The 18,920-nt window shown below is 48.3% G+C and overlaps 1 protein-coding gene across 7 annotated transcripts in view; it reads right to left on the reverse strand.

Moving 5' to 3' along the window:
* PTK2B (protein tyrosine kinase 2 beta) overlaps nucleotides 1-17,442 on the reverse strand; it is a 113,560-nt gene extending 96,118 nt beyond the window's left edge. For 5 of the 7 annotated variants that reach the window (XM_061625865.1, XM_061625869.1, XM_061625867.1 and 2 more), the window contains exon 1: nucleotides 12,882-13,093. The gene's annotated coding sequence lies outside the window, so the exon portion shown is untranslated. Of the gene's footprint in view, nucleotides 1-12,500; nucleotides 12,713-12,881; nucleotides 13,094-17,411 lie in introns of those variants that run through there. The other 2 variants (XM_061625864.1, XM_061625863.1) reach the window with 2 other exon arrangements.
* Nucleotides 17,443-18,920: the final 1,478 nt, after the last annotated feature.

The following is an 18,920-nucleotide window of genomic DNA, read 5'->3' on the forward strand; positions in this document are numbered from 1 at the left end:
AAAATTAGTACAATCAACAGACTTCTTTTAAAAAAACAACTAAAAGACTAACAGGCAGCAAGAACTGCATACAACAACTTAAAAGATGGTGTTCTACATCAAACGCTTGCTGAGATGCAACAGCCTTTGCTGGAAGGACACAGCAAAAGGGTTTGTGAACCTCCCTTGGGAGGCTATCCCAAGCCTTAGGTGCCACAATGAGAAAGGCCCTGTTATGGATGCCCACCTGTCCTTTTGCTGCTAACTTTAGGAGAGATTTATTTATTTCGACAACCTTGTACAAAGGAAGGTATATAAATTAATAACTCAGGAGTCTCCACGCTGAACAGTCTGCACATTGGTTTGGGTTCCAGCAATGAAAGTGAGGGCACTTATGGAAAAGAAAGCCCTGTGCAAGCCCTGTCTCAATGCTTGGAGTGGAGCAGGGGTGTAGTCGTACAGGGTCTTGTCTTGGGGTGTCTTAGACCCCTTACCTTTTCAGGAGCAGGGTCCCAGCAGGGTCCCTATGTCTCCAGCATCCTACAAGCCAATCAGCATGAAAAGGAAGTGTGTTAGCCACTGAGAAGAACCTTCTAACATGCTTCCTTGTCCTTTCCTGCTGATTGAAGCCAATCAGAGTGAAAGGAGGTAAGAGAGTCACTGAGAAGACTCTTCTCAGTAGCTAACACACTCCCCTTCCATGCTGATTGGCTTCTAGGAACATCTGTTGTTGTGGGAGAAGGCACTCGCAGGAAGGTCTGAGGAGTGTAGAAATGACGATGGAAAGCAAACAAGTGAGGGGGTGTGGCATGACTATCATGAAGGGACCCTGCACTTCTGGATTTGCCACTATACTACTGGAGGGGGCCATGATCCTTGCCATGGTCCCTGTGTTGGTTGTCCACCCAGCAAGCATTGATCTGGCTCTTCTGCGTAGAGCCTGCATGTGCACATGTGCAGTCCTGTTCCTACAAACATGTGAAGCAGCCAGGGAGTGCGATCTTGATGGCTCCTCTCCATGTATTGACTTGACCAACCTTCCCCAACCCAGCGCCCTCCAGATGTTTTGGACTCCAACTCCCATCAGCCGCAGCATGCAGAGGACACAAGGTCAGAGAAGGCTAGACTTGACAATTCCCCATTTGCTTGACTGCACAGGATCCGGGTCTGGTCTTTTCCCGGGTGATCTGCAGAGATCCTCAACAGCTTTAAAACCCGCTGGTGGCCCAGTAGGAAAGAAAGCGAGGCTTCACGATACAGCCAAGAGGCCTGTGTTTTGGAAAAGGTTATACATTTAGCTGTCCTCAGAGCGGAGCAGGAAGGGCCATAGCTCACTGGCACAGCACATGCTGTGCGGGCAAAAGGTCTCCGGTTCAACCACACAGCATTAGGAAAGCCGCTGGCCCAAGCCCTGGAAAGCCGCTGTCAGTCCGTGCAGACAATGCTTTGCTAGATAGCCTCATGGTCTGACCCAGTCCAAGGTAGCCGCCTCTGCATCTTCCTAGGACGTGGTTGTGGGGTTTTGCAAGGGCGTCTTGGATTATGGCTTGGGGAGAGTGGGCTGTGTTGCAAACTGGACACGCAGAGAAAAGGCCACAGAGGGGCCCCACCACATGCCAGATTCTGCCTGGAGCTCTCAAGTCCACGTTCTCATCACGAAAACTCGGCGATACCAAGGAGAGAGCACAAGACACAGGGCTGCCATCACTATTTATTTGATTTATTATTAATTTGTTTATTGTTGCATTTATGTCCCACCTTTCCTCCAAAGAGCTCAAGGAGGCATACATGTTTCTCTCCCCCGCCCTCCATATTATCCTCACAACAGCCCTGGGAGGTAGGTTTGGCTGAAAGGCAGTGGCTGGCCCAAGGTCACCCAGTGAGCTTCATGGCTGAATAGGGATTTGAACCCTGGCCTCCCATGTCAGAATCCAACCCTCTAACCACTTTGCCACACTGGCTGCCTCTGTGTATGGAATCTGATCGTTGGTCTAATCTAAGACACCCTTCCCCAACCTGGTGCCCTCCAGATGTTTTGGAATGCAACCCCCATCAGCCCCAGGCTGCATGGCCACTGCAGCTCAACACAACTAGGGAAGGAAGCTCTATGCCAGTGGTATCAACTCTATTATTGATTGATTGATGACTGATTGATTAAATTTATATTCCGCCCTTCCTCCCAGGAGCCCAAGATGGCAAACAAAACACTAAAAACACTTTAACACATCTTAAAAACAGATTTAAAATATATTAAAACAGAACATCTTTTTTTAAAAAAGGTTTAAAAACATCTTAAAAAGCAGTTCCAACACAGGCGGAGATTGGGATAAAGTCTCTACTTAAAAGGTTTGTTGAAAGAGGAAAGTCTTCAGTAGATAACAGAGATGGTGCCTGTCTAATATTTAAAAGGAGGGAATTCCAAAGGGTCGGTGCCTCTACACTAAAGGTCCGCTTCCTATGTTGTGCAGAACTGACCTCCTGATGTGATGGTATCTGCAGGAGGCCCTCACCTTCAGAGCGCAGTGATCGACTGGGTATATAAGGAGTGAGACGGCCTTTCAGGTATCCTGGTCCCAATCTGCATAGTACACTACAACCAGAACCTTGAATCTTGACTAGCAGTAGCCCTTGCAAACCAGTGCTGCCAAGGGATCCTTCAGCTGGAGTCAGAACCATTTGGGGCTCCTGAGTGCAAAGCGTGTGCTCATCTGTCTATTGAGACTGTTGCTGTGGGACTGTCACAAGCCCCTCATGTCCTCACTTGTGAGCTGAGGAACATGCCTCCCTCTTGCTCCCACCGTTCAAAAAACTCGGCACAATCCAAAGTCCTATTGCGCTCAGGTGGAGAGATTTAAGCAGGTGCGGAAAGCACTGGGATTTAACAGTGCTTCACTTTGGCTGGACCACACCCTATTTAAACATCTGCTTTGCATGCACAAGGTCCCAGGTTGGGATAAGATTCCTTCCTGAAACCCCGGACAGCAGCTGCTAGATGGACTGATGGTCTGACTCACTATAAGGCAGATTCCTATATCCCTAAGTCATGTGCTCTAAATGTGCATTACATGTATGGGGTGGCTGTGACCTTTGCTAGACAAATCTGTACTGGGGACATCAGATGTGTACTTACAGGGTGCTGACACTCCCCTGACATGTGTGCTTCGGCCCCCAATCTGCTGCTGCCCAGGACAAGCAGCCACAGCTAGGGTTGCCATATTTTTCACTGGCTCTGCTCCTACGCTCCTAGCAGACATATGGAAATATAGCAAGTGCATCTGTTTATCACTGTGCCAGGAAAATCTGCCATTGTGCCAGGAAAAGCTTCACCTCCTGAATTAATTCCTGCATGTTTCAGCATGCTACTAAAGGCGCAAGAGCAGAGGTAACGACCACCCAGAACCATCTCAGCAGAAGATGCATCATGCTACCAGCTCTGATACAACACACATACAATCAGTGGCCTCATCTGGTGTTTTTTGGGGGGCATCTGGCCCACCATGAGCCTTCCATTAATCAGCATCGCCCCACAATAGACATCCAGTTGAGGGGGGGAATGTGCCTCCTCCCACCCCCAGGTCCCATCCGTTCTCTCCCGTGGTAACGCTCACTTGGGTGGCTGAAGCACTCGGTGTGGAAAGGAAGAGGTAGGAGTTTCTTAGGAGGAAAAAGAGGGAACACAATGTTCGCTCGCAGCAGCTGTTCTGCTAGAACACTGCGGGGAGCAGAAGCCAGCCCAAGATTCAAAGAACAAAATAATTTTTTAAAAAAAGGATTCTCATGGGGATGATGCCACCAAAGAAAGCGTGCAAAGGAAGCTGGCATAGAGTAGACTGGCTCAGCCAGAATTGCCTACTCTGACTGGCAGAGGCTCTCCAGAGGCGGCTCCCTTTCTCCTCCTTAATATCCCCCCCAGACCCTTTTAAGTTAGGGGCACAAGGGACTGAGATAGGCACCGCTGGCATGCAACGTTCTTATTGCTGGAAGATTCAGGACAGACAAAAGGAAGTACTTCTTTACTCAGCGCATAGTTAAACTATGGAATTTGCTCCCACAAGATGCAGTAATGGCCACCAGCTTGGATGGCTTTAAAAGAAGATTAGACAAGTTCATGGAGGACAGGGCTATCCATGGCTACTAGCCGTGATGGCTGTGCTGTGCCACCCTAGTCAGAGGCAGCATGCTTCTGAAAACCAGTTGCCGGAAGCCTCAGGAGGGGAGAGTGTTCTTGCACTCGGGTCCTGCTTGCGGGCTTCCCCCAGGCACCTGGTTGGCCACTGTGAGAACAGGATGCTGGACTAGATGGGCCACTGGCCTGATCCAGCAGGCTCTTCTTATGTTCTAAAGCAAGTGTGCTGCCCTGAGGTGCAGTCTTTTCCCATGTCCAAGGTTAGAGATGGGGGAGGAATTTGGTTCAGTTCACCTTTAAAGGCCAAATCCAGATTTTCCAAACTGAGATGCAAACCAAGACAGAGCCATCCTTTGAAATTTGCAGTTCTCTGGATTTTGCAGTGCAGTTCTTCAGCCAAAGGAATGAGTACAAAAATGCATAGAGCAGGGTAAATGCATTCAGTAATGAAAACAACATTCAAAAACACATTCTCTTAGGGAAAACTGCTGTGCAACCATGTCTGTGTGTGGTAGGTAGGAAGGACTCTAACAAAAAAGCTGTCACCCTTTCATGAGGGCTTCCTTTTAATGCAAGCTGGTGTGAAAATGTGGGAAAGTGAACATAAGGCTGGAAAAATGAGAAACAGGAATGGAGCAATTTGTCCATCCTTATCCAGGGTGCCCACCTTTCCCTCCTGTGACCTGTGGGGACCCCCAAGCCCAGTGCAGACAACCTCTCTCTGTTAAGAGTGCAAGCACCTGGAAGGTGGTGGTGGAAGTCAGGATCAGGCCTTCCCAGCTCTGGTCTTGACCACCATGCATTTGTTGTAACTTCTGAACAGGACCTTTGCTCAATGGATCACGATAAACACAGGGACAAGGACACAGGTCACACTATTTCTGCATGAACACAGGATTAGGGGAAGGGCCAGAGCTCAGTCATAGAGTGTCTACTTTGTGTGCGGAAGGTCCCAGGTTCAATCCTCGACGGCACCTCCAGGTAGGGCTGGCAATGTCCCGACTGAAACCCTGGAGAGCTGCTGCCAGCCAGTGTAGGAGGTACTAAGCCAGAGGAACCAATGGGGTGGCTTGGGACACAGTAGCTTCCTTGTTGTTGTTATGTGCCTTCAGATCTATCATGACTTATGGCGACCCTATGAATCAGCGACCTCCAAGAGCACCTGTCGTGAATCACCCTGTTCAGATCTTCTAAGTTCAGGTCTGTGGCTTCCTTGATGGAATCAATCATCTCTTGTTTGGCCTTCCTCTTTTTCTACTCCCTTCTGTTTTTCCCAGCATTATTGTCTTTTCTAGTGAATCAGGTCTTCTCATGATGTGTCCAAAGTAGGATAACCTCAGTTTTATCATTTTAGCCTCTAAAGATAGTTCTGGTTTAATTTGTTCTAACACCCAATTATTGGTCTTTTTCACAGTCCATGGTATGCACAAAGCTCTCCTCCAAGATCACATTTCAAATGAGTTGATTTTTCTCTTATCCGCTTTTTTCACTGTCTAACTTTCACATCCATACATAGAGATCGGGAATACCATGGTCTGAATGATCCTGACTTATGCCTGTTATTTTACTGGAGTTAATCCCACAATATTATTGTTGTGACCCAATATCCATCTTCATTATATTAACTTTTTTTCCAAAAGCAGGCAAGATCCTGACCTCAGTGGCTCATGCCACATCTAGCTGCATCCTCGCAGGACGGTGAGTCCAACTCCTTTTTTCCAGAGTGCCCAGTCCTTGAAAATATATCTTTCTCCAAACTGGGCAAACAAGCACCAAATTAAGTCATACATTATTTGTGATATAAATAAACAGAAAACATCAGAAGTTGCCTTATACTGAGAGAGACCATTGGTCCATCTAGGGTAGTATTGTCTACACTGACTGGCAGCAATGGTTCTCCAGGGTTTCAGGCAGGGATTTTTCCTAGCCCTACCTAGAGATGCCAGCAGGGATTGAACCCGGGACCTTTTGCTTACAAAGAAGGTGCTCTGTCACTGAGTTATGGCTCTTGCCCAATGTTTTACATTGGGATAAACAACACTGTTGCAGTTTTGCACAAAAACACTTTCCTTTCCATTAGGCAGTGGGGCAGGGAGAGGGAAGGTTGCAAGAAATCATGGGCTTGATCCACTAAGAGAAGGAGAGGGACATAGCAAGCTCGCTTACATGGAGTCAGACCACTGGCCCATCTGGTTCAGTATTGTCTACACTGAGTGGCAGCAGATCTCCAAGATTTCAGAGAGGGGATGTTGCCAGCCCTGTCTGGAGATGCCCTTGGGTTTTGAACCTGGGACCTTCTGCATGCAAAGCAGATGGCTGCCACTGAGCTATAGCCCAAAGCAAATTGGTACATCTGTAACATAGTCTACATATCTGGCCCTGAGGACTATCTTTGGTATAGAACAGGGTGTCTTGATATCAGTTCAAGATGTAAATTCTGCCACCCTTCCCACGCCATGCACTCATGATATAGATATACAGACCCACACACAAACCACACACGGATTCATTTTTTCCCTCCTCGCTCTTGTAAAGACGCAGAATACCAAACCACAGAATGCATCTCTGTCTCTCTGTGACAGTGTGCCCACGCATGTGCACATACATACTTGTGGAAAGACACTGGATTGTACACATCAAACGGTGTTCTACTTTGTGACTGCGTTTCTGAGTTTAAACCCAAACCTTCTTGGTGTACTCCTGTCAACTCCCAGCAACATGATAAGCCCCAGATCCTCAGCCGATCCTGAATATGCTCACTCAGAAGCACACCGAGGGCTTCAGGTTTGGAAACTGTCCTGTGACAAGGGCTCTGCCTCCACTGTTGGAGGCAGTAAACCTCAAGAGGGGAGCATGCGCTTGTGCTCAGGTCCTCCTTTTGGGCATTTCCCATAATGGGCATCTGGTTGGCCACTCTGAGAGCAGGATGCTGGACTAGATGGGCCACTGGCCTGATCCAGTATTCTCTGAATGCTTTGATTTGGATTCCTGCATTGAGCAGGGGATTGGACTTGATGGCCTTATAGGCCCCTTTCAACTCTATGATTCTATGATTCTATGAATGGCCTGCTTGCAATATTAAACTCCCTAGAAGCACACATGGCAAGGGCCACTGGCCAGGATGGCTTTAAACGACGATGAGGTAAATGCATGGAGGAGTGGAGGTCAATCAGCAGCTAAGAGTCATGATGGTCAGATGGAACCTCCATGTTCAGAGGCAGTGTACCTCTGAGCGCCAGATGTTGGAAGCAAACAACAGGAGAGGGCCATCATCTTCATGCCCTGCTTGTGAGCTTTTTCGCCCACTTGGCTGACTACTGATGGAAACAGAACATCGTGCTAGATGAACAAAGGTCTGACGGTGCCGTGATGTCAAGGTAGAATTTTTGGGGAGAGGACCAGGCCCACTCAGCATAATGAGGGCCCTCAAATGCAGCAGGGCTGGATGCCACCTTTGGAAGGAAATTGTGTAATACACATAACCCTAAAGAGCACCCCCCAATTAAGATTATTCAGAGTCTAAAATGGCCAAACTCTGCCACTGAGGTCTGAGCCGGCAAGGCCCAGAGTTCCCGTCTGTTGCAGCCACTGTCACCATCTTCTTCAAATTCCTCCTCGCAGGACACATTTAGGAAGGGAAGAAGAAGCTGCCTTCTCCCAAGTCAGACCACTGGCCCATCTAGCTCTGTGTTGACTACAATGACTGGCAGCAGTTTCAGGCAGGAGTCTTATCCCAGCCTAGCCTGGAAATGCAAGGAATTGAACTTGGGACTTCCTGCATGCATAGCAGATGCTCTACCCCTAAGCGACAGGCCTCCCTCTTCAGCAACCCTTTCCGGACCCTATCCTTTGTATTCCCTCCCCTCTGCTGCCCCCTGTCTTCACTGGCGGCTGGTGGCTCTGTGTCAGTGGGGCAGTGGAATCCGCTTCAGTTTTTACTCCGAACTTAAACGTTTGGATTAAAGCGAAGAGTGAATTCCACTGCCCCACTGACATAGAGCCACCAGCCACCATTGCCTGTCTCTCTTCACACACACCCATTTCCATGCCTCACAGTGTACCAGTCACTGAATCCCCCCCCGCCTTCCCCATTTAACTATGATAGCACTCTTCAAGTACATGAAAGGTTGCCACACAGAGGAGGGCAGGGATCTCTTCTCGAGCATCCCAGAGTACAGGACACGGAATAATGGGCTCAAGTTGCAGGAAACCAGATTTTGACTGGACATCAGGAAAAACCTCCTAACTGTTAGAGCCATATGACAATGGAACCAATGACCTAGAGAGGTCATGGGCTCTCCGACACTGGAGGCATTCAAGAGGCAGCTGGACAGCCATCTGTCGGGAATGCTTTGATTTGGATTCCTGCATTGAGCAGGGGTTGGTCTTGATGGCCTTACAGGCCCCTCCCAACTCTACTATTCTATGATTCTATGAACTTGTTGAAAGGAAACTGCTGCAAGGCCTCCATCTTGTTGTGGACTATGGCTGTGCTTGCTGGGGCTGATGGGAGTTATAGTCCGAAAAACCTGGAGGGCACCAGGCTGGCAACAGCTGCTTGATGCAAAGCTGTGCACGTTTGCCAGCCACACAGGGCAAGCACCGAACTTCACGTGGGGCGTGGAGAATCTGAGGCCTTCTTCTCACAAGCCAACAGGTGAGGTTGGAACTAGGGATGGAGAAGAAATTTGATCCAGTTCGCATTTAAAGCTGAATCTATCCAATCTGCACTTTCCGAAGCAATTCGAGCACCGAAACAGTTCGACGCAGCCACCCGTCGAAATCCGCACTTTTCAGAATTTTGCAACGCAGATCTCCAACCAAGCGATGTTTACAAAAATGAGGAGGAAAATGTGCATATAAATGAATACAGGAGTGAAGCTAACATACAAAAGGGCATTATATTAGGAGAAATGGCTTTCAAAATGTGGCCATGAGTCAAAATGCCTACAAAAATGTGTTTATTAGGAGAAATTCGCACTGAAATGCTGGAGAGTTTTCCTGAGGATTTTTTTTTTAAATCACAAATTGTTGCAGAAATGTGCAGAACTGAATTTCAGATCGGAAAAATTGACAGATCCATCCCTAAACATAGAAAGCTGCCTTGCAATGAGAAAGACTATTGGCCCATCTAGCTCAGTGCTGCCAACACTGATTGGCAGCAGCTCTGCAGGGTTTCAGGCAGGTAATCTTTCCCAGCCCTATCAGGAGATACCGGGGACTGGACCTGGGACCTTCTGCATGCAAAGGAAGTGCTCTTCCACTGAGGGATGCGCCTCCACCTCAAGTGAACCTGAACTAACATTTGCAGGAAGGGATTCTGAGGAACTGAGACAAATTTTAGAGTTGGAAAAGGTTCAGAAGAGGGCAACCAGAATGATCAAGGGGATGGAGCGACTCCCTTACGAGGAAAGGTTGCAGCATTTGGGGCTTTTTAGTTTAGAGAAAAGGCGGGTCAGAGGAGACACGATAGAAGTGTATAAAATTATGCACGGCATTGAGAAAGTGGATAGAGAAAAGTTCTTCTCCCTCTCTCATAATACTAGAACTCGTGGACATTCAAAGAAGCTGAATGTTGGAAGATTCAGGACAGACAAAAGGAAGTACTTCTTTACTCAGCGCATAGTTAAACTATGGAATTTGCTCCCATAAGATGCAGTAATGGCCACCAGCTTGGATGGCTTTAAAAGAAGATTAGACAAATTCATGGAGGACAGGGCTATCAATGGCTCCTAGCCGTGATGGCTGTGCTCTGCCACCCTAGTCAGAGGCAGCATGCTTCTGAAAACCAGTTGCCGAAAGCCTCAGGAGGGGAGAGTGTTCTTGCACTTGGGTCCTGCTTGCGGGCTTCCCCCAGGCACCTGGTTGGCCATTGTGAGAACAGGATGCTGGACTAGATGGGCCACTGGCCTGATCCAGCAGGCTCTTCTTATGTTCTTATGTTCTTAAGTGGTCAGCTTTGGTCTGGATTGTACCACTTCAGACTACAGACTACAACAACTCCATGTTGGGAGGGAATGTGGTAAGTGGGGGTTGGGGAGGCAGTTTCCACAATGTGCACATTTCTGGGGTGCAACTGCAAGAAAATCAGGAGCAGTGGACCTAGGGGGCTGATCTTCCAAGCTGCCCTCCCGTTTCCAAGCTGTGACTTTTTTGTGCGGGGAGGAGAAAAGCTCTGGGGTAGTAATCAGCACCCAAGGTCTCTGACAGGCACAACACACACACATGCTTAAAAAAAGTCAACACAAGAGTATAACTGAAAATTTGAAATCAGGCAGGACAATTCTTCTTTGCAATACTTCTTTTGGGAAATAGATTAAAATAATATGATGAGTGAGCATTCTCTTGCACATCGTTGTTGCTAAGCCGAAGGGAGGGCTTTGCACTGAGATTTATGAGGGGTAAATTTAAGCAGGGCATAAATCCTGACCTCCTTCGGCCAACCCCCAGCTGAAAGCATTCAGCCTCCTCCAGGACTCCTTAACTGAATTCCCTACCCTGAAACTGTCTGGGATCACAGCATCTTCACCACACTCCATGGGTGGAGAGGATGCGGTTTCCCAGCCCTCATGCTTTCCCACACCCTGGGCCTGGAGGATTTCTTTTCAAAGCCAGGACTTAGTTCTAGATCAAGCAGTCGGCCAGGGTTTCGGGACACATGCAGAGTACCTTTTACATAGCGAGCCCCCCTGAATTTGGGAATGGAGGAAAGGACTTGCACAGAGTCGAGGTCAGGGATAGCCAACGCGACGCCCTGCCCTCCAGATGTTATTGGACTACAGCTCCCATCAGCCTGGGCCACCCTGGTGATGGTCAGGAATGATGGGACTTATAGTCCACCACTGACTGAAGAGCGATCCCTGGCGTGTCCTATACCCTGCACTTCTTTGTTTTGGAAATCTGCCACGCTGCCTGCTTCTCTGCCTCCTCACATATATATACTTCGCCTTCCCCCACCGAATAATTACAAAGTCTTGGGGGTTTTTTCTCTCCAGTTTGTGCAAAGGTAAAGGGAATAAAGTTTCTAAATTCTGCAGATTTTGGGGGGGAAAGTGTCGCTCCAACAGATGGAAAGCATGCAATTCCAGTGACTATGACCCTCTGCACCATGAGCTCCTATGGCAAAATCTGGAGTTTTGCTGTGTGTGGGGGGGGAGAGGCAGTTCCAGCTCTCCTTGTGCCTTCCTAGCCCTTTTATTATTCCAAAAACATCAATGGAATAATGTTTCCGAGGTCTGCATAAAGCAACAGTTCTGCAAAAATGTTGTGCAGCCAGGTGCAAAGTGGGCAAATAAGGACAATCTGATGTTTGCGACAAATTCCAGATGAGTAGCCATGCTAGTTTGCTGCAGCAAAAGCAACCGAGAGTGGCACCACCATTGAGGCGAACGATTTTATGGTTTGCCCAGAGCCCACTTTATCAGACAAGCTGATGCCGCAAGAACATTTTGTTTAGTCTTTAAAAAGGTGCCACGAGACTATTTTCTTCTTCTAAAAGTTGTTTCCTCTCTACTCCAATATGAGGAAGTGGGAAAGGTTCAGGGCCTGACCCATGGAATTCCAGCACGCCCTTTCCCCCTCTTATGTCTGTGAAATCAGCCGAGCCTGGGAAAACCCCATGCAAATCTGGGGAAGCAGAGGCATCAGCCGTGGAACTGCCACCAGTGCTTGTCTGCACCTGGCCAGGAAATTCTGCAATTGCTCTGACCAGAAAATTCTAAATTTCCATCAGCTTGAAAAATAGTTTAAAATAATAATTTAAAAAAACAGCCCAGTTACCACCGAACAATCAGACCTGTCCCAAGAAGACACATTCTCCTTAGTTATAACAAGCATGTGAGTTAACTAAGGGGGCGATTTTGCACTCTGTGCTCCTGTGGTATGAGACTTTTTCTAAATAAGAGAATTGTAACCCCCCCACACACATATGTACATCTGTCCTTTCCGAGATGTACCTGGCCTGAACCCATGCCATTAAAACAAAGGTAGACAACATCACAACTTTCGTGCCAATATTGACACAGTCCTTGAGAATGCTCGTCACAGGCACAGCTCTCAATAACAATCGTAGAAGCAGGAAGGATTTGGGTTTCGGGTTGAAGCCCTGTTGGCAAGTCAGAACGTGCAGTGGCGCATGAGGCTGGAGCAAGTCTTGAAATATGTGCCCCACGGCAGTGAACACAAAGTTTTCCCATTCCTTGCCCAGGCAGCCACCTCGCCCTCTGGATCCTGTACCCCGAGGACCAAGCTTGGTCTGAGAAAAGTGTGACTGACATGTCCCCGTGCTAGCACATCTGTTGGCGAGGCGAGGGGGGAACCAGAGCCGGAAACAATGGTCACCGTCACCACCACCACCATCACTCCGGCTGACTCGCCTCCTACCTGTCCTGCTCACCTTCGAAGTCAAGGGCTGGGAGGAGGGGGCCCCAAACACCCACCACACACACGCACCACTCCTGCTGCTTCTCCTGGGCGCAGGGCAGATGGCAAAAAAAGAGGCCAAGAGGTCACTGCTGAAGAAGCCACTTTCCTCTCCCTGCAGGCCCCATCGACAAGCAGGCGCCCTCCTCTCTTGCTGCCTCTCACTTCCTGGTTGCGCTTCTGCCTGCCTGCAGCTAGAAGGGTGCGTGTGTCAGAGCTCCTTCAGCACAGGGCCACAGCAGCAACATTCCTCCGAGCAAACTGGGAACCTGCCTTGACAAGTCAGAGGAACCTTGGCTTCCCTTTTCTCTTTTTTGCAACATCTCTCTTGTTTGCAAAGGTCACGGCGACTCACCTGAGTTGGCTGGCTGGCTCGCCCTCTCGCTCGCTCGCTCTTCCTCCCAGTGAAAAGTGGGTCTTTCCTCCTCCTCCCACCAGAGCAGGTGAACAGAACTTTTGAGCAGGCTGCCTTGTGCAAATGCCTGAGCTGAGTGGGAGGAATGATTCCGTTTGGTGGTGTCTCTCTGCATGCGTGTGTGTGTTTAACCCTCTCTCCCCCTCACTTTGTGTGTGTGTGCTTTTTTTTGTAAAAGTAACCACTCCCCTTTTCTGTCTGCCCACTTCCTTAATGAGCTCAGAGAGGCGGAGAATGTGAAACTCATGCATGAACATTCTGCAAGTGGGGACTTCCGTCATAACTGCTACAGCCGAGGAAAAGGGAGGTAAAAAGGCAAAACCTCCTCTTGGTTCACAACAGATCATCTTAGCCACGGTGATACTCAAGGAAAGAAAGGGAGACTTAACCTGGGATGGGAAGCAGCTTCTGTTGGTGTAGGCATGGGCAAGCTTTGGAGTTACACAGAGATTGCCGACTGCCAGATGAAGAATTCTGCATAATACAAATGCTTGCAGATTCTAATGCCAACAGAACAGCACCTTCACGCATATCCCCCAGCAACATCCCAAATTTAAAACCCAATGGGAGCAAAAAAAAACACCCCAGTTAAAAAGAGTGGAGATTAGTTTCATGCTAACAGCTTCAAACCCTGACAATGGGTAAAGAATGTACAGCATTGAATGGAATGGCCTGCCTTCAAGTTGATCCTGACTTATGGCGATCCTATGAACAGGGTTTTCACAGTAATCAGTAATCAGAGGGGGTTCACCATTGCCTCCCTCTGAGGCTGAGAGGCAGTGACTGGCCCAAGGTCACCCAGTGAGCTTCATGGCTGTGTGGGGAGTTGAACCCTCGTAGTCCAACACCTTAACCACTACACCACACTGGCTCCACAAAAAATAAGTGTACCCCTTCTTATGATTGATTAGATCTAGAAGCCATGGCATAGATGGAGGGGGTAAACCTCATAAGAGTCTTCAAAATGAATCAGAAGTTAATAGAAACTTGTTCTTCTTTCTTGAATAACATGAAGATTTAAAGCAATCCTCACAATCCTTAATTTTTTTTAAAACACACACACACAGTCGTAGCATCGGTGCATCTTTTCTTCATGCCCTCGTGCACTGCAGTAGGACCCCCTGCTGAGGAACACACAAAAGCCTCTGAAATCCTCAGGTCTCTGCAACAATGAGGGCGACCGAGCATTTGGGACTCGACAAGTCATCCTGAAGCAGGAGATGAAGTCACTGTGGGGCACGCTACAAGACACACTCCTCCACCCTCTTATGCCTCAGTGGGATTTTGCCCCCATGTCTACTGAGCTGTGCAGGGAGGGGCTGGCGGCAGGCGGGAGCAACAGGGCACTTGGAAAGTTTGGCAGGAGTGCTGGCATCGGTGGGTGGCGCTCATTGGGCCTGGTGGGGTGGAAGGCAGGGAGCCCAACAGGAGGCGGAGCCAGAGGCAAGGGCAGGCGGAACCAACCAATCCCCACTTGGTCTCCATCCTCCCTATTGAGTTCTCCAAAGGGCGACACACCCACTTGGTCTCCATCCTCCCTATTGAGTTCTCCAAAGGGCGACACACTGAGACTCAGGTGGAGGAAGCTGGCGGCCGGGGCCACACCCTGGACGGGGTGTAAGTAGGAAGGCTGGCAGGCAGGTGGGGGCTGGCTGAGGGCAGCCTGAGGCTGGTGGGGCAATGCCCCGTTTGCCCTAGAGGACCAGCCTCCACCAAGTGTAGGCCCACCCCCAGTTAACACCACAGACCTTTGGTCATCCACAAGATAACCAAAAGAAAACAAATCTATATTACCCATCAGAACTGTCACTGGAGTACCCTGGGACAGGCTGGATGCTGCGTCTCAAATAAAGCTCAGAATGAAAAGCATCTTGTTGAGTACCTTTCCAAACAGCCAGTAGGAAGTTTTGCGGTCAGGAGAACAAGAGAGACGAGAGGAACATAAGAAGATCCAGTCCACTGTGCTGGATCAGGCCAGAAGCCCAGAAGAGACCAATTGACACAGAGGCCAGCCAGACGCAGGACCTGAGTGCGAGAGCACTCTCCTCACTGGCGAATCCCAGCAGCTGGTCTTCCTCCAGCAAAGGGCTTGCAATATGTCTTCAGTGGACTAGATCAGTCTTTGCCAACCGGGTGCCCTCCACTTGCTCTGGACTACAATTCCCATCAGCCCCAGCCAGCAAGGCTAATGGGATTTGTAGTCCAAACCGTGTGGAAGGCACCAGGTTGCCAAAGGCTGGTCCAGTGGACTAAACCCATAGCAAGCTGTTTGCATTCCTCTTAACGAAAGTGGTCCGAGAGGATCCTCCCCTAACTCTCTCCCCGACCCGCACAACCTTTGTGCAAGAGTTGCAGCGGGCAGGTTGCACTAGTGATACCCAGAAAAGCCTTGCCAGAATGCCTGAGCCAGTTTGTTCTGGTGTTTTCTTGTTCCCTTTATTATTTTGAGGTTGGGCACCAGAAAAGCAGGCGCAAGGCCATCAGCCTCACCACACACAAACACACCTGTGGTGGTTTTAGCTCTATAACTTTGGGGGAGGGCCATAGCTCAGTGATAGAGAATCTTCTTTGCATGCAGAAGGTCCCCGGTTCAATCCCCAGCATCTCCAGGTAGGGCTGGGAATGTCCCCTGCCTGACACCCTGGAGAGCTGCTGCCAGTCAGTGTAGACAATACTGAGCTTGATGGACTCAGGATAAAGCAGTTTCCTCTGTTTCTATGCATCACGCTCCAGCCAGCCAGAAACTGCTGGGCTCTCCCTCCAGCCTACGCAAGAAGCCAACAGGCTGTACCCCCAGGCCCAGCAGAAGCAACATGGCTCTTCAGACCTGCTCTAGGCACCAGCACCCTCAAAAGCCAGAGGGCTCCACCTCAGCCCCAGATCCTGGGATTTTTCATTTTCAGCAGTTGGTAAGTTTAGTCTGGGAGATGGGGCTATCTGCCTTGCAAGTTGGATGTTCACAGCTAGAGACCAACAAGGACAGGTGTGTGTGTGTGTGAGAGAGAGAGAGAGAGAAATTAGAGAGAGAGAGAGAGAGAGAGAGAGAGAGAGAGAGAGAGAGAATTAGAGAGAGAGAGAGAGAGAGAAATTAGAGAGAGAGAGAGAGAGAGAGAGAGAAATTAGAGAGAGAGAGAGAGAGAGAGAGAGAGAGAGAAATTAGAGAGAGAGAGAGAGAAAAAAATTAGAGAGAGAGAGAGAGAGAAATTAGAGAGAGAGAGAGAGAGAGAGAAATTAGAGAGAGAGAGAGAGAAAAAAATTAGAGAGAGAGAGAGAGAGAGAAATTAGAGAGAGAGAGAGAGAGAGAGAGAGAGAGAGAGAGAGAGAAATTAGAGAGAGAGAGAGAGAGAAAAATTAGAGAGAGAGAGAAATTAGAGAGAGAGAGAGAGAGAGAGAGAGAAATTAGAGAGAGAGAAATTAGAGAGAGAGAGAGAGAGAGAGAGAGAGAAGGATGGGCAAGAAATGCAATAAGTTTGCATTTAAAGCTGAATTTATCAAATTTGCACTTTCCAAAACAATACGGGAACTGAAACGCAGCCATCCTTCGAAATTCGCACTTAGCTGAATGTTGTGATGCAGTTCTCTAACCAACCAACACTTTCCATATGTTAGGGGAAAGTGTTCACAAAATGGACATATTAGTGAAAATAACATACCGAAATGCATTGTATTAAGATAAATTGCTTGCAAAAATCTGTACGTTAGTCAAAAGTGCATATAAAATTATTTATTATGAGAAATTTGCACTAAAATGGTGGATTTTCATGAGGGTTTTTTTAACAAAAAACACTTGCAAATCTCTGCAGAAATGTGGCAAACTGAATTTAAGATTAGAAAAATGAGAGACTGGGAGAACCAAAACTGACATCCCCCCCCCCCTCTCTCTCTGTGTGTGTGTGTGTGTGTGTGTGTGTGTGAGAGAGAGAGAGAGAGAGAGAGAGAGAGAGAGAGAGATGGGTTATCTCCAAAGGGCTGCAATGGACTAACAGAAGATCTGTTCCCTGTAGAATGCACAGTGTCGAACTGGATCAATAGTTAGATCTAAAAAGGAGCACAGAGATACAACAAATAATCTTCCCTGCAGTTTGGCTTTTAGAGAACTCACGTAAGTGAGCCACGACACCCACAGCAGGGGAATTTTGCTGAATCCATCCTCTCCTTCAGAGCAGGTAACGGGCAAATCTGGAAAATGCCGGCACAACAAGGAACAGCCTCCCTTTTCCCATCATAGCCCTTTGGCGACCCCAAGCCCCCAATGGAACAAAAAAGTCAATTCGCAGCATTTTCCTTTCCACCCCTCCCTCCAAAGACCTCAAGAAGCCTCTCAGCAAAGCTTTGAATGCCAGTGCTTCCTCCTCTAGGAAAGAAAAAATTGGAAATAGTGAGGAAATAGGAACAATCCTAGAGAGCCAGCGGGGCAGGGGGAGAGGCGTTTCTTCCCAGTTCCCTAGACTGAAAAAAGTATAAACTTACTTTTCGAAGAGGGCCCATCCGTCTGTCAAACAAAGCAGTGTTGTAGGTGAAGTGACACCCGTGGAAAGAGGCAGGTAAATTCTAAGGGACATCACGGGAGACTTGGAAAGATTTCAGGGTTAAAAATAACAAACACAAGCAACGCACAGTACACCCACACAAGAGCAGGTTCTTGTACATGGACTGCCACCATGTGGACATGCAGGGGAGATACTGCAAATGAGAGAATGTAATAAGAATATCAAAAGCCCTGGCTGCAGGATCAGGCCAGGCCAGTGGCCCATCTAATTCGGCATCCTGTTCGCACAGTAGCCAACCAGATGCCTACAGGAAGCCTGAAAGTGGGACCTGAGCACAAGAGCGATCTTTTGTGTATGCGAATTGTTTTATTTATTATTTGATTTATATCCCGCCCTTCCTCCCAGCAGGAGCCCAGCTCTCTGAACTCAGTGGGGCAAAAGGACAGGCTCTTCTCCTGCAGCGTCTCAACCTGTGTCCCAGTCGTATGCATTGGATTGCAAGCGGGGAGGGGGGTGTCATGTGACTGAATGCAACTCCATTCAAAATAATGATGATGATAACAATAACAACACATCTTCACAGTTACAAAACTAGCTCCTCAAGGACAATGGTTCTAGCCTAACTGTCTCCCTGAGAAGCTGGCTATGTGTGAGAAACTATTTTCATTGTTTTGCATGGAAGGACAGTCCATCATGTGAGTCTCCACTTGCTAAATGAAGTAGTTCAAGTCCACAGCAGTCACATATTCCCGTAAGTCTGTACAGAGGAGCTGCCATTCTTGAATGCTTTGTACACACCAGGATGTGCCTCTCCGGGGTTGGTCATTTGTGCCATTGCATGCCGGCAGATATTTTGCATGATCCAGTTTGTCACAGGCAAAAGCACCCTGGGATTGCCAAGATAACATAACAGAGGTGCAATTGCCAGTTCCCCTCCTGAGATACACGTAGAGGGTCAAGCAAATCCATATATGACATCCCAAAGGCTGGCCATTCTTCATTCAATTCCCTTCAGAAAGGTGTCATGAGGATTCTTTGCATGCTTTCCTCAGCTCAGGAAAGTTCTGACTGAGCACCAGGCTGTCAAACCTGTTTATGCACAAGTTCTCAGCCAGGCTGGTCGTTTCCTTCAAAACTTGGCCAGTGTTTGAGTTTCCTTGCTGGGGCTTATCTTGAGAACTCTCCATGCCTAAGAGCTTTATAGATGCAGATGTGCACCAACACCCCATGGTTCTATACATCAGCCTTCACCAACTTGGCTCATTCCAGATGTTTTCCGTTATAGCTCCTGTCAGCCCCAGCCAGCACAGTTGTGAACATCCCAAACATCTGGAGGGTGCCAAGCTGGTAACAGCTGATCTTACATTATCAGTCAGATATGAGGAGGAATTCAGTCTGCCTGGCTCGCAAACCACAGAGAACTCGGGTCATCAATGAATTCTCAACATCTTCCTCAGCCAGGACGGTTAAACTTGTATTAAATTTGATA

The sequence above is a fragment of the Rhineura floridana genome, chromosome 4 (genome assembly GCF_030035675.1).
Source record: "Rhineura floridana isolate rRhiFlo1 chromosome 4, rRhiFlo1.hap2, whole genome shotgun sequence".
Classification (NCBI taxonomy): domain Eukaryota; kingdom Metazoa; phylum Chordata; class Lepidosauria; order Squamata; family Rhineuridae; genus Rhineura; species Rhineura floridana.